The following is a 16,093-nucleotide window of genomic DNA, read 5'->3' as shown; positions in this document are numbered from 1 at the left end:
CAATGCGAACCAAACTCTGACATCGGTGGTATAGTGACCGAACAGCCCGTATCAGGGGGTTCGGTACCCCATACCCACGAAGCACCCCCCACAGAACTCCCCAAGGGACACGGTCAAACGCCTTCTCCAAGTCCACAAAACACATGTAGACTGGTTGGGCGAATTCCCACATACCCTCAAGGGCCCTGCTAAGGGTGTAGAGCTGGTCCACTGTTCCACGGCCGGGACGAAAACCACACTGCTCCTCCTCAATTGGAGGCTCGACTTCCTGACGGACCCTCCTCTCCAGCACCCCTGAATAGACCTTACCAGGGAGGCTGAGGAGTGTGATCCCTCTGTAGTTGGAACACACCCTCCGGTCCCCCTTTTTAAAAAGAGGGACTACCACCCCGGTCTGCCAATCCAGAGGCACTCTCCCTGTTGACCACGCGATGTTGCAGAGGCGTGTCAACCAGGACAGCCCCACAACATCCAGAGCCTTGAGGAACTCCGGGCGGATCTCATCCACCCCTGGGGCCTTGCCACCGAGGAGCTTTTTAACCACATCGGTGACTTCAACCACAGAGATAGGAGAGCCCACCTCAGAGTCCCCAGGCTCTGCTTCCTCCAAGGAAGGCGTGTTGGTGGAGTTGAGGAGGTCTTCGAAGTACTCTGCCCACCGGTTCACAACGTCCCGAGTCGAAGTCAGCAGCGCCCCATCCCCACTGTACACAGTGTTAGTGGTGCACTGCTTCCCCCTCCTGAGACGTCGGATGGTGGACCAGATTTTCCTCGAAGCCGTCCGGAAGTCCGCTTCCATGGCCTCACCGAACTCTTCCCACGCTCGGGTTTTTGCCTCGGCGAACACCGAAGCCGCGGTCCACTTGGCCAGTCGATACCCGTCAGCTGCCTCTGGGGTCCCACAGGCCATAAAGGCTCGATAGGACTCCTTCTTCAGCTTGACGGCATCCCTTACTGCTGGTGTCCACCAGCGAGTACGGGGATTGCCGCCACGACAGGCACCAACCACCTTACGGCCACAACTCAGATTGGCCGCCTCAACAATAGAGGCACGGAACATGGTCCACTCGGACTCAATGTCCCCCGTCTCCCCCGGAACATGGGAAAAGCTCTGTCGGAGGTGGGAGTTGAAACTCCTTCTGACAGGGGATTCCGCCAGACGCTCCCAACAAACCCTCACTATACGTTTGGGTCTGCCAGGACGGACCGGCATCTTCCCCCACCATCGGAGCCTACTATCCACCAGGTGGTGATCAGTTGACAGCTCCGCCCCTCTCTTCACCCGAGTGTCCAGAACATGCGGCCGCAAATCCGATGATACAACTACAAAGTCGATCATCGAACTGCGGCCTAGGGTGTCCTGGTGCCAAGTGCACATATGGACACCCTTATGTTTGAACAAGGTGTTCGTTATGGACAATCCGTGACGAGCACAGAAGTCCAATAACAAAACACCACTCGGGTTTTGATCGGGGGGGCCGTTCCTCCCAATCACGCCCCTCCAGGTATCACTGTCATTGCCCACGTGAGCATTGAAGTCCCCCAGCAGAACAATGGAGTCCCCAGCAGGAGTACTCTCCAGCACACCCTCCAAGGACTCCAAAAAGGGTGGGTATGCTGAGCTGCTGTTTGGTGCATATGCACAAACAACAGTCAGGACCCGTCCACCCACCCGAAGGCGGAGGGAGGCAACCCTCTCGTCTACCGGTGTGAACCCCAATGTACAGGCACTGAGGCGGGGGGCAATGAGTATGCCCACACCTGCTCTGCGCCTCTCACCGTGAGCAACTCCAGAGTGGAAGAGAGTCCAACCCCTCTCGAGAGAACTGGTACCAGAACCCAGGCTGTGTGTGGAGGCAAGTCCGACTATATCCAGTCGGAAATTCTCTGCCTCACACACCAGCTCGGGCTCCTTCCCAGCCAGAGAGGTGACATTCCATGTCCCAAGAGCTAGCTTCTGCAGCCAAGGATCGGACCGCCAGGGTCCCCGCCTGGACTCGAATCTGCAATGAAATGGGACATCCCTGATTTGACACTCATTGTCAAATACGTTGCATGCATTTTAACTGGTTAAATTATGAAAAAAGAGATATAGTTCCTCATCCAAAGCTTACCATCCAATTCAGTCTTCCCTCTTTTGGAGAGATGCTTTTCCCTTTTTGGGGCTAAAGGTCGATACCACCACATGAAAAGGAGAACAAAGTGACACATTTTACTAAATCAGTGTTGAACAAAAATATGCTATCAAGGCATTCATTTAGTAACCCAATTCCAGTGAAATTGGGACATTATGCTCATCAATCAAAACAGAATACAATGATTTGCAAATCATGTCCAACCTATATTTAAGTGAAGCATTACAAAGACAAGACAACATTCAATGTTCAAATTGGTACATTTAATTTTTTCCAATAATATTTAACTTAGAATTTAATGGCTGTAATGCGTTCCATAAAAGATGGAACAGCTAGCAAAAAAAATAATGTTGAGAAATGCTCATCAAACCCCTGTTTGTCACATCCCACCGGTGAACAGGCTAACTGTGAATGGGTGGGTGCCATGATTGGGTCAAAAAGTAGCTATCCTGAATTCACAAGCAAAGATTGGGTGAGGGTCACCACAAGTTGAATCGTTGAAGGACAGAGTTTCACAACGTATAATTGCAAGGAATTGAGGGATTACGTCATCTTTGGTCCATAATATCAAAAGGTTCAGAGAATCTGGACCAATCAGTGCATGTAAGCGGCAAGGCCAAAAACAGATAACATTCAAAGGCCATGACCTTCGACCTATCAGAGAGCACTGCATCCAAAACCACCTTGTCCCAGCTTGTTTGGAACGTGTTGCAGCCATCAATTCCAACATAGTAGTGTAGCCAATTACCGTATTTTCACGACTATAAGGCGCCATTAAAAGTCTTAAATTTTCTCCAAAATGGACAGGACGCCTTATGGTGCGGAGCGTCCTTTATATGCGCTGAGTTCCAAAATCTGACTGACAGCCAACACGCTGTTTATATAGAGAAAAGGCGGAAGTGACTGTGAAAGAAGTCGGCCAATCAGAGAAGGGTGGGCGTGTATATATACATATATGGAGAGGGAGAGAGGACAGACAAGCTAGTCCGCCAATGGTGAAGGGTGGGCGTGTAAGTGGACGCCTCAAGCCAGTACCAACACTTGTATAGCGTGTGGCAATGTGCATTGTTGCAAAACAACTCCGGTTTTGGTTTCTAAGAACCCCTGAAAATAAATTCGACAAAGAGACATGCCTACGAAGCTCAGTTAAAACTTAAAGCCACCGGTTATGCTTTTGGCATGCGTGACCATCTCACAGCAGCGGTGAAAAATCAAGTCAAGCAAATGAACTCTGAGCTTGCCGTTATTCCCGGAGGCTTGACTAAAGAACTCCAACCGCTGGACATTGGCATCAACCGGGCGTTCAAAGTAAAGTTGCGAACAGCATGGGAACAATGATCGATGGCAAACACAACTTTACAAAGAGTGAGAGGCAGCGCTGGGCGAGTTACGCCACAATACGCAACAACGAGAGGGAACGCGGCGTTTTTGATGGATTACGGTACTTGCACAATTGTTCAATTCTTTCTACACACACACGCGCTGCCACCATGTTTCGCTCTGTTCTTTACTTTCAAATGTGGGAAAGCTTCACACGAGAGAAATGTTGACTTTGCTGTTGCTACTCCTTCTTTCCGCTCGGCAATGAGTAGCAACTCACACTAGCATGTGATGCATTCAATGACAACTGAGATGTGCAGTCCTCTGCTTCTGATACAGAGGATGAGGACTTTGATGGATTTCTGGGTGATGATTGATCGAAAACGTGAGAACATTGTACGATGGCTAAATAAAATACACCCGAACTCAGTTCTGCTTTCGTTGCCTTTTTAAAAACTTGTTTTTATCTTATCTGTATGTCTTGGCATGCTACCGTATGCTTCAAGCTAACGTGTTAGAGTGCGCGCATGCATGCCGTATGTTTAAGCTGGCGTATGTTTTACCACTGTAAAACTGCGGCTATTCGTACGATGCGTCCTGTGTATGTGTAAAATACAGAAATGTCACGCATTAATGAGACTGCGGCCATTAGTACGATGCGTCGAATAGTCGTGAAAATACGGTAAATAGAGGTTGAACATGACATGCAAATCATTGTATTATGTATTAAATACAAGTTCGTGCTTCCATTAAGAATAGAGAAGATTTACTGGGCAACATATAACATTTGAAAGGTATGTTACAAGAACATGTTGTATGATTTCATGCTAGTCAGTGTGAACCAACCGACATAATTACATTTTGTTAGACCAATGCAAATATTTGGCAGAAATAAAATACTGATTCCTGATTCAAAATAACTATCATCCATAAATTATCTTCCCCCTTCAAGTGCATTCCAGTGGCAGCCAGTGAACGAGCCTGGTCTCTATTGAACGCGAATAGCAGGGGTTTCGAAAAACATCTTTTATATTGATAGATTACATTGTCCAGTGTGGGCAATGCATTTGATAAATGAAATGGTAAGAACATGAATCTAAATACAAAAATACCCAAAACAATGCTGTAATCGATCGTGTAATATTGTACAGTAGAAATTTTTGTTGTATGTCATTTCATAGTGCTTTAGGTGCTAGAGTGAATTTACGCCGCATTATTTCCCCCAAGAAACATTTGATTTATAACGGCTAAAAATACACAAGGATTAAATATAATTTATATATGTTCCTCATACTGCGTGACAACTGACCGGAACAAAATATGGAGAAATTAAAACTCTTGACATGTCCATTCATCCGTTCTGCCCCCCCCCACACCCCAAAAGCCGACTGCCCCCATGTCGAGCGTTGCCACGTACAAAGTTACACCAGTGTAGCCCCTGAAAACAGCTTAAAACGGAGCAAATGTAACCCTGCTCAGGAGGTGGTTTAAACATTTACTCTGGAGTAAATGCTAGTATGCGGGGCAGCACCGATATAAAATGGGACGTGTGAACGCTACAGGAGTAGACTTGCTACGCGTGAAAAGAGTTGATTACATACGGGTAGAATGTGTTGCTTTCGTGCTCGTTTGTACTTCTGTCATCTTTCCTTTTGTAGGAGACCGTCTCAGAGTTGATTGTGTAGTTTGTTCCTTTATGTGTTCACAAACCCCCCCACAGAATTTATTTTGTGATGCCTTATGTTTCCTTTCCAATTGCCTTGCCATCTTTAAATTTGATTGGCCACAGTAGAAGCAATAATGACTTCTGTGCCAAACTCGTTTGCCTTCCCTTTTTGTAAATGCTTTTATGGTTAAAGAAGGATCTTCTTTGCTCATCTTTTGTTTTTACATAGGTTAATGGGTTACCTTCTTTACGAATTGCAGACATGACTGTGCTCCTCTGCTTCATATGTCTGATGACTTGTAGAGTCTTCACTGGATGTATCATAAGAACAATTTTTCTACCTTTGGATGGAATATCTCCTCGTCATCACTCGACTCAGAGGATGTCTTAGTTGGTTTGTATTCCTCATCTGATCCAAAAAGACTTGAGTCAGAATAATCACCATCTTCAGTGGGATTGTCCATCTGTTATTTAAAAAAAAAAAAGATCAGAAAATACCATTGCAATTAATGATGTTAGAGAATAGTACTGATAATTCAGGCTTACATGACAAGATAGTTCTGTGGGATAAAATATTAATCGAACACATTAACATGGCAAAACAGAAATACCTTATAGAAATAACTTATTTTGTTTAATATGGGCAAATACAGCATTTGAAACTGACCGGGTAATCAATTAAAAGTCGACTTATTATAATTTTTAAAAATGTCTATATCACTCATTTCCAGTGCTTGGCAAAGATAGGTAAGTGCCGAAACCAAATAATGGTATCAGGCTGATACTGGCATTATTTTAAGGTTATCGTGGAGGCTGCCAATACCAGCAATCGATATTTCAGAAAATCAACATCAACATTCATCCACTAATTTGCCGATTAACGTCTAATCACTAAGTTGATATGAGTATGATAAGGTTAAGATTCATGCTGAGAATGCATCACTAGTGTGTTTTTATAAGCCTGGGCCAATAACTGGTTTGACGTTTGAAAAGTCAAAGTTTCAATCACCACTAATTCGGCTTTGCCAATAAGGATATTTGGATCAATAAACGATGAGCGAGTGTGGTTACAAATCGCAAAGGTTGATGACAGTGACAATGTATGTTGCCACAAAAAAAAATCATCAAAATGTCCCCATAAAATAGTAGAAAGCTTAACAAACATAGAAAATATGCATCTCTCCTCATATAAGTGGGGGGTTTTTCAGCCCAAAATGCATAGGTTTTGGTGATCCACACATTTAACCTTTATTATTGTTTTTTATTCATTTATTATTTAATTTTAACTTTTGTGTTGATAATGGTTCACAGTATAATATTTCGTTCAACCCACTTTATCTGTAAATTGCTTGGTATTTTACATCGTCTTTTTGCAGTTACTTTCTGTATATGGAAAGACACTGGGTTCCATTTGCAACTAATTCTCTGCTCAACTAAGATGGCGGCGGCGGCGAAAGACGCTGGGTCATTTGCAACTAATTTTCTGCTCAACTAAAATGGCGACGACGACGACGGCGAGACGACGGCGAGACGACGGCGGCGGGGGGGTGGGGGGGGGGGTGTTAAAACTTCATTTTACCACACCAACGGCCTATTCTGTGGCGCTGTATTGTGTGTCTGACGGCCTATTGAAAGTTTATTGTTTGAGAGGAAACTTTCTATCTTGGTGACAACTCCTTAGGTACAGCATAGTAGAGTTATTCATATAGTTGGTTTCACTCTAATGCTGATATAACACGAACCTTTGAGCCTGCCCGAATTACTTAGAATAACTAACTTGTAAGAAAATATTCAAAACTTGAGTGTCTTACCTGCTTTAATTCTGAAGTATTTGTCACTTTCTGGGGTTTTCTCGATGATGCTGACTCGTACGCTCACTCTTCTCAACGCCTTCCTTTTGTGCAGGTAGCAAAGCGCGCGTTTCCTAATTGATGGTCAGCGAGTGTGATGTGGGGGAGGGTAGCTGTAGAAACTCGTTTCCTGCAACGTAACTGTGACGTTTTGGGGTGTGAAAACAGCCCCGCCCCTTCATAACCAAAACTCCTTCACTTTTCCTCTGAGGTCCGTTTTGAAGTGGGGCATAGTAAATGTCAAGCAATATCAACATATTTTATGAACTCTTGTTTACACCAATGTCATGTACTCCTAAAATGAGCACAGCATATATACATGTGTGTGTATATACATACTGTATATATATACAGTATATACACACACACACATATTTTAAAAACGACTTAAAATATTGTAATTGTTCTGAAAGCAACATTATTCCCAAATGCTAATATGGAATTGTGATGAAACATCATTATTATTTACTTATTGGATGCAATTCGTATTATACAGTTTCGATGTCCAAAGCAGAATAAAACGAATTAGATTTTCTGGGGACACGACTGCAACACTCAACTCTTCTTGCAAAGCTTTGTTGCTGCTGTATGAACCGCGCTCCTAGTTGATCACGTGCTCAAACTAGTGTGGGGGAGGGGAGCTGAATAAACTAGGTTCAAACAGTGCAACTGCGAGGGTTTGGCGCTGGGAACAGCCCCTCCCCCCTTCATGGCCAACGATAAACTAAAATTGCTCAGCCTTTAACTTTTATTTTACTCTGCGGTCTGTTTTGAGGGGAGCATGATAAATTTCAAGCAACATCAATATGTTTCAGCAACTGTAATAACACAAATGTATATACCTGTTCATATTTTTTAAACCAGACTTAAATATTATAATTGTTCAATGAAACATAATTACAGTAAGTATTGCCATCTATTGACTTCTGTCAAACGAAAATTCCCTCACCCAGAATAAAAATCTATGCATTACACATTTGAGTACGATATTACATTATATGATTGCTTCAGGAGTATGAGGTACCGAGTCCCCTGATGCGGGCACTTTGGTCCCTCCACCACAGATGTCAGAATTTGGTTCACATTACCGGCAGTAAGTCAGAATCGTTTCCAGTGAGGGTTGGACTCCGCCAAGGCTGCCCTTTGTCATCGATTCTGTTCATAAACATTACGGACATTGGCAATTTCTAGGCGCAGTGTAAGTGTTGATGGGGGTCCATTTTGGTGGCCTCAGTATTACATCTCTGCTTATTGCAGATGATGTGGGACTGTTGGCTCTTTCAAGCAGGGCCCTTCAACTCTCACTTGAGCGTTTCGCAGCTGAGTATGAAGTGGTTGGGATGAAAATCAGTCGGAAAAGGGTGGAGTTCTCTCTCCGGGTCGGGGAGGAGATCTTGTCCCAAGTGGAGGAGTTTAAGTATTTTGGGGTCTTGTTTGCAAGTGAGGGCAGGAGGGAATGAGAGATCGACAGGCGCAGCGGTGAAGCGGCTGCTGCTTGCTCTGCGCGCTTTGTATCGGTCAGTCGTGGTGAAGAAGGAGCTGAGCCAAAGGGCGAAGCTCTCAATTTACCGGTTGATCTACGTTCCAACCCTCATCTACTGTCATGAGCAATGAGTCGTGACCGAAAGAATGAGATCCCAGATACAAGCGGCCGAAATGAGTTTTAAAGGTGTTCCGGGCATGTCCCACTGGCAGGAGGCCCCGGGGACAACCCAAGACACGCTGGAGAGACTGTGTCACTCAGCTGGCCTGGGAACGTTTCAGAATCCCCGGGAAGAGCTAGGAGAAGTGGCTGGGGAGAGGGAAGTCTGGGCTTCCCTGCTAAAGCTGCTGCCCCTGTTACCCGACCTTGGATAAGCGGTGGAATATGGATGGATGGATATTACATTAGTGATCGATTCATAACAACGGACGAACGTTCCGATACCTGGAACCTGGAAGCCATACGGAAGCTCGAATTAGAGCAAACTCAAGCAAGTCCCGTTCGATACCGCGGAATAACTGTCTGCACCACTTTTTACTCTCTTTGGCACAAAAACAGCAGAATCTCTCTATTAGTATGCGTTTACTGGAATCGTGAACGACTTTCTATTCCATTCATTTACATTTACGTCCTGTCGATCGTTGCATCCAAACAAAGGAATGGTAATGACTGTGGAAGGGAACATGGAATGCATCCGATTAGATGCTCAAAGCAAGTTGCTTGTGGCTCGACGGACTGTAGAGTAAATGAACGTTTCCTGGAATGCTTGACCTGCTATCATGCTAACTCAACTCAACATTATTTATAGAGCACTTTCAAACAGCCATCGCTGCATACAAAGTGCTTTACATGGAGCAATTTAACATATACAACAAACAGTAACGCAGTCTGTAATAAATACGGTAGAAAGCACCGAACAGCAAAACCAAGAACAAATCTAAGTCATGGTGAGTCAAATGCCAAAGAATACAAGTGAGTTTTGAGGCGCGTTTTGAAGATGGGCAGCGAGGAGGCTTGCCGAATGTTCAGTGGGAGGTCATTCCAGAGAGAGGGACCAGCAACAGAAAAGGCTCCATCCCCTCTGAGCCTCAGTTTAGTTCTTGGTCCTTCTAATAATGTCTGGTCCGCAGACCAGATGAGGTCAGCGAGGTAAGGTGGCACGAGGTAATTTAGAGATTTGAAAAGGTCATTTAGAGATTTGAAAACAATTTGCGCTAACTGGAGCGCTAATCAGAGAGAAGGCGAGTTCCATCGCGCTATGGGCATGGAGGACTTTGAAGGGTCCCGTGGATGCCTTCAGACATTTGTTGCACAACATCAGCTGAGCAACGCTGTCTTGGGTGGTGATCGAGGGGAGGTCAAGTTCGAGATAGTGAGTGATTGGAAAGAAAAGCCACCAGCTGTTATAGGTCTCATTTTGGAGCAAAGAGCCCTCATTTTGTGACTACTCTTGTTATAATGTATTTTGTTCATATACCTGTACTGTATACTGCCGTTTTTGTGTTATTTGTGTTGTTGGAGCATATATTTTTGCATTTTACTGCTTGTGTTCTTACACATGTATTTTGTTAACACACTTGCATGTTCATAAAGGACGTGTACCGTAGTCATGTCCCACATAAGGAAATTCTGTTATCAAGACTGATTGAGCAACGCAAACATGATTTCTTACTAAAGAATACTTACTGTTGTTACTTATTGGATGCAAATCATAATGATCCAGTTGAAATGTCCAAAGCAGAATGAAACAAATTGGATATGCTGGGGACACTTCTGCAATACAGTACCTAATTCATTTTTTCTTGCAAAGCGTTGTGGCTGGCTTCTGCGCAGCTCTGCTAATTGAAATGTAAACAAACTCATGTCTGGGGGGAGGGGTGCAGCAAAAACTTCGTTTTGGAGCAGGTAACAGCCGCTCCTCTTCATGGCCAATGACTAAGTCAATTATCAAAATTGCCATAGCCTTTTTGAACTTTGAGGTCTGCTGTGAAGGCGAGCATGATAAATTTTGAGCAACATCTACATACAGTATTTGAGTAACTAGGCTCACCAATGTCACATACTCCGCGCACACACAGTATATTTAAACTGACTTACAATTTTACAATTGTTTTTAAAGCAACATAATTCCAAACTCTAATATGGAATTTAGATGAAACAATTATTTACTTATTGAATGCAAGTCATATTTTCCAGTTTCAATGTCCAAAGCTGAATGAAATAAATTGGATATGCTGGGGACACTTCTGCAATACAGTACCTAACTCATTTTTTTCTTGCAAAGCGTTGTGGCTGGCTTCTGCGCAGCTCTGCTAAATGAAATGTAAACAAACTCATGTCTGGGGGGAGGGGTGCTGCAAAAACTTCGTTTTGGAGCAGGTAACAGCCGCTCCTCTTCTTGGCCAATGATTAAGTCAATTGTCAAAGTTCCCACAGCCTTTGTGAACTTTGAGGTCTGATGTGAAGGAGAGCATGATAAATTTTGAGCAACATCTACATACAGTATTTGAGTAACGAGGATCACCAATGTCACATACTCCTAAAATAATTACAGCAAATAAAATTATATATATGTTCACAAACACAACCGCACACACAGTATATTTAAACTGACTTAAAAATTTACAATTGTTTTTAAAGCAACATAATTCCAAACTCTAATATGGAATTTAATCGTTTCTTGGTTTCTTGGAATTGGAATTCTTTACTTATTGAATGCAAGTCATATTTTCCAGTTTCAATGTCCAAAGCAGAATAAAATGAATTGGATTTTCTGGGGCCCTCCGTGAGTCGTCACCTTACCGTGGTGGAGGGGTTTGTGTGTCCCAATGATCCTAGAAGCTAAGTTGTCTGGGGCTTTATGCCCCTGGCAGGGTCACCCATGGCAAACAGGTTCGAGGTGAGGGGCCAGACAAAGCACGGCTCAAAGACCCCAATGATGAATACAATAAATGGATCTAGGTTTCCCTTGCCCGGACGCGGGTCACCGGGGCCCCCTTCTGGAGCCAGGCCTGGAGGTGGGGCTCGTTGGCAGGCGCCTGGTGGCCGGGCCTACACCCATGGGGCCCGGCCGGGCACAGCCCGAAGAGGCAACGTGGATCCCCCTTCCCATGGGCTCACCGCCAATGAGAGGGGCCAAATGGGTCGGGTGCAATGTGAGCTGGGCGGCAGCCAAAGGCGGGGACCCTGGCGGTCCGATCCTCGGCTGCAGAAGCTAGCTCTTGGGACATGGAATGTCACCTCTCTGGCAGGGAAGGAGCCCGAGCTGGTGTGTGAGGCAGAGAATTTCCGACTGGATATAGTCGGACTTGCCTCCACACACAGCCTGGGTTCTGGTGCCAGTTCTCTCGAGAGGGGTTGGACTCTCTTCCACTCTGGAGTTGCTCACGGTGAGAGGCGCAGAGCAGGTGTGGGCATACTCATTGCCCCCCGGCTCAGTGCCTGTACATTGGGGTTCACACCGGTAGACGAGAGGGTCGCCTCCCTCCGCCTTCGGGTGGCTGGACGGGTCCTGACTGTTGTTTGTGCATATGCACCAAACAGCAGCTCAGCATACCCACCCTTTTTGGAGTCCTTGGAGGGTGTGCTGGAGAGTACTCCTGCTGGGGACTCCCTTGTTCTGCTGGGGGACTTCAATGCTCACGTGGGGAATGACAGTGATACCTGGAGGGGCGTGATTGGGAGGAACGGCCCCCCCGATCAGAACCCGAGTGGTGTTTTGTTATTGGACTTCTGTGCTCGTCACGGATTGTCCATAACGAACACCTTGTTAAAGCATAAGGGTGTCCATATGTGCACTTGGCACCAGGACACCCTAGGCCGCAGTTCGATGATCGACTTTGTAGTTGTATCATCGGATTTGCGGCCGCATGTTCTGGACACTCGGGTGAAGAGAGGAGCGGAGCTGTCAACTGATCACCACCTGGTGGATAGTAGGCTTCGATGGTGGGGGAAGATGCCGGTCCGTCCTGGCAGACCCAAGCGTATAGTGAGGGTTTGTTGGGAGCGTCTGGCGGAATCCCCTGTCAGAAGGAGTTTCAACTCCCACCTCCGACAGAGCTTTTCCAATGTTCCGGGGGAGGCGCTGGACATTGAGCCCGAGTGGACCATGTTCCGTGCCTCTATTGTTGAGGCGGCCAATCTGAGTTGTGGCCGTAAGGTGGTTGGTGCCTGTCGTGGCGGCAATCCCCGTACTCGCTGGTGGACACCAGCAGTAAGGGATGCCGTCAAGCTGAAGAAGGAGTCCTATCGAGCCTTTATGGCCTGTGGGACCCCAGAGGCAGCTGACGGGTATCGACTGGCCAAGCGGACCGCGGCTTCGGTGGTCGCCGAGGCAAAAACCCGAGCGTGGGAAGAGTTCGGCGAGGCCATGGAAGCCGACTTCCGGACGGCTTCGAGGAAATTCTGGTCAACCATCCGACGTCTCAGGAGGGGGAAGCAGTGCACCACTAACACTGTGTACAGCGGGGATGGGGCGCTGCTGACTTCGACTCGGGACGTTGTGAACCGGTGGGCAGAGTACTTCGAAGACCTCCTCAACTCCACCAACACGCCTTCCTTGGAGGAAGCAGAGCCTGGGGACTCTGAGGTGGGCTCTCCTATCTCTGTGGTTGAAGTCACCGATGTGGTTAAAAAGCTCCTCGGTGGTAGGGCCCCAGGGGTGGATGAGATCCGCCCGGAGTTCCTCAAGGCTCTGGATGTTGTTGGGCTGTCCTGGTTGACACGCCTCTGCAACATCGCGTGGTCAACAGGGAGAGTGCCTCTGGATTGGCAGACCGGGGTGGTAGTCCCTCTTTTTAAAAAGGGGGACCGGAGGGTGTGTTCCAACTATAGAGGGATCACACTCCTCAGTCTCCCTGGTAAGGTCTATTCAGGGGTGCTGGAGAGGAGGGTCCGTCAGGAAGTCGAGCCGCCAATTGAGGAGGAGCAGTGTGGTTTTCGTCCCGGCCGTGGAACAGTGGACCAGCTCTACACCCTTAGCAGGGTCCTTGAGGGTATGTGGGAATTCGCCCAACCAGTCTACATGTGTTTTGTGGACTTGGAGAAGGCGTTTGACCGTGTCCCTCGGGGAGTTCTGTTGGGGGTGCTTCGTGGGTATGGGGTACCGAACCCCCTGATACGGGCTGTTCGGTCACTATACCACCGATGTCAGAGTTTGGTTCGCATTGCCAGCAGTAAGTCGGAATCGTTTCCAGTGGGGGTAGGACTCCGCCAAGGCTGCCGTTTGTCGCTGATTCTGTTCATAACCTTTATGGACAGAATTTCTAGGCGCAGCCGAAGCGTTGAGGGGGTCAGTTTTGGGGGCCTCAGTATTGCATCCCTGCTTTTTGCAGATGATGTGGTGCTGTTGGCTCCTTCAAACGGGGCTCTCCAACTCTCACTGGAGCGTTTCGCAGCCGAGTGTGAAGCGGTTGGGATGAGAATCAGCACCTCCAAATCTGAAACCATGGTCCTCAGTCGGAAAAGGGTGGAGTGCCCCCTCCGGGTCGGGGAAGAGATCTTACCCCAAGTGGAGGAGTTCAAGTATCTTGGGGTCTTGTTCACGAGTGGGGGTAGGAGGGAGCGGGAGATCGACAGGCGGATCGGTGCAGCATCTGCTGTGATGCGGACGTTGTATCGGTCTGTCGTGGAGAAGAAGGAGCTGAGCCAAAGGGAGAAGCTCTCAATTTACCGGTCGATCTACGTCCCAACCCTCACCTATGGTCACGAGCTATGGGTCGTGACCGAAAGAACGAGATCCCGGATACAAGCGGCCGAAATGAGTTTTCTCCGGAGGGTGTCCGGGCTCTCCCTTAGAGATAAGGTGAGGAGCTCAGTCATCCGGGAGGGGTTCAGAGTCGAGCCGCTTCTCCTCCACATCGAGAGGAGCCAGATGAGGTGGCTTGGGCATCTGATTCGGATGCCTCTTGAGCGCCTCACCGGTGAGGTGTTCCGGTCATGTCCCACCGGGAGGAGACCCAGAGGAAGACCCAGGACACGCTGGAGAGACTATGTCACCCAGCTTGCCTGGGAACGGCTCGGGATCCCCCGGAGAGAGCTGGAAGAAGTAGCTAGGGAGAGAGAAGTCTGGGCTTCCCTGCTAAAGCTGTTGCCCCCGCGACCCGGCCCCGGATAAGCGGTAGATGATGCATGGATGGATGGATTTTCTGGGGAGCGGCCTGGTGAACTAGTGGTCCGCGTGTTGACCTCACAGCGCAGAGGTACCAGGTTCAATTTCAGCTCCGGCCACCCTGTGTGAAGTTTGCATGTTCTCCCCAGGTCTGTGTGGGTTCTCTCCAGATCCCACATTCCAAAAACATGCATGGCAGGCTAATTGAACAATCCAAATTGTCCCTCGGTGGTGAGTGTGAGCGCGGATGGTTGTTTGTCTGTGTGTGCCCTGCGATTGGCTGGCAACCGGTTCAGGGTGTCCCCTCTCTACTGACCGAAGACGGCTGGGATAGGCTCCAGCACCCCCCGTGACCCTTGTGAGGATAAAACGGATCGGAAAATGACTGAATGTATGTTACAATGAGAACTCCGACATGCCTGAGGGCGTAAATATGCTTACAGCTTTAACTTTTTTAATTTAATTGCACTTTCCTATTTCTATTTAATGTGGTAGTTTGAAAATATAAATAAGAAGTTCCTCACCAATTACTCAGTACTTGTGATTCTTTCACTACGTACATTCATTCATCTTTCGAGCCGCTTGATCCTCACTAGGGTCGCGGGGGTGCTGGAGCCTATCCCAGCTGTCTTCGGGCAGTAGGCGGGGGACACCCTGAATCGGTTGCCAGCCAATCGCAGGGCACACAGAAACATTCAACCATTCGCAGTCACACTCACACCTAGGGACAATTTAGAGTGTTCAATCAGCCTGCTACGCATGTTTTTGGAATGTGGGAGGGAACCGGAGCACCCGGAGAAAACCCACGCCCGGGAGAACATGCAAACTCCACACAGGGAGGCTGGAGCTGGAATCGAACCCGGTACCTCTGCACTGTGAAGCCGACGTGGTAACCACTGGACTACCGGGCTGCCCCACTACGTACATATTTACTCTTATTCAAGGACTCTTTTTTTTACATGTCATATTTTTCAAAAGTAACACTAATACAATTGAGTGCACATTTATTCTGCCACCTCTGTCCTTGTGTCCTTATGGAAAAGATGAGACTGATGCCCTAAATATAATAGTAAATAATAGTTCCATCAGTAGTATACAATAGAATATAAAACATTACTCAGTAAAAATACTCAGAGAGCTTTGCTTAATGTTAGAAATGTGCACTTCAAATTACAAATGTGGAGCTATGAAATGACAACTAAAACCTCAATATGTCACAAATGGAATAAGTGTGTACTTCACTAAATTATTTTAGGTTTTTTATTTAGTGGTTTGATTTAAGGTGTAATTTCGTGTGGGTCTGAGGCCATATTCCAGATTTGGGTTTGCATAACAAGTTCTATTTCATAACAAGATGTTTGTTAAAAAAGTTAAACTTAGACAAATATTAGATATAATAAAAAATACATCATTGTTTTACTTTCTAATAAGCCCATGAGACTGTTTTCTATAGTTTCAGTTTTGTTGGAACAAAAATATTTCAGAAATCAATAGGTGGCGGTAGTGAGTAAAAAGTGTGTGTATTGAATT

The 16,093-nt window shown here is 46.7% G+C and overlaps 1 protein-coding gene and 1 long non-coding RNA gene across 15 annotated transcripts in view; both read right to left on the bottom strand.

Moving 5' to 3' along the window:
- The window catches only part of LOC127601352 (chondroitin sulfate proteoglycan 5-like), a 36,014-nt gene that overhangs the window by 16,635 nt on the left and 3,286 nt on the right, over window positions 1–16,093 (bottom strand). The gene's annotated exons all lie outside the window — the stretch shown is intronic.
- On the bottom strand, window positions 1,307–7,641 carry LOC127601362 (uncharacterized). Its single transcript, XR_007962541.1, has 4 exons — window positions 6,933–7,641; window positions 5,364–5,585; window positions 2,115–2,165; window positions 1,307–2,003 (listed from the first exon to the last, which is right to left on the bottom strand). It is a non-coding gene; the product is annotated as an uncharacterized LOC127601362 (long non-coding RNA).

The sequence above is a fragment of the Hippocampus zosterae genome, chromosome 5 (assembly GCF_025434085.1).
Source record: "Hippocampus zosterae strain Florida chromosome 5, ASM2543408v3, whole genome shotgun sequence".
Taxonomy (NCBI): Eukaryota; Metazoa; Chordata; class Actinopteri; order Syngnathiformes; family Syngnathidae; genus Hippocampus; species Hippocampus zosterae.
The sequence above is the reverse complement of the archived record's forward strand: the minus strand, read 5'-3'. Positions and strand labels throughout refer to the sequence as shown.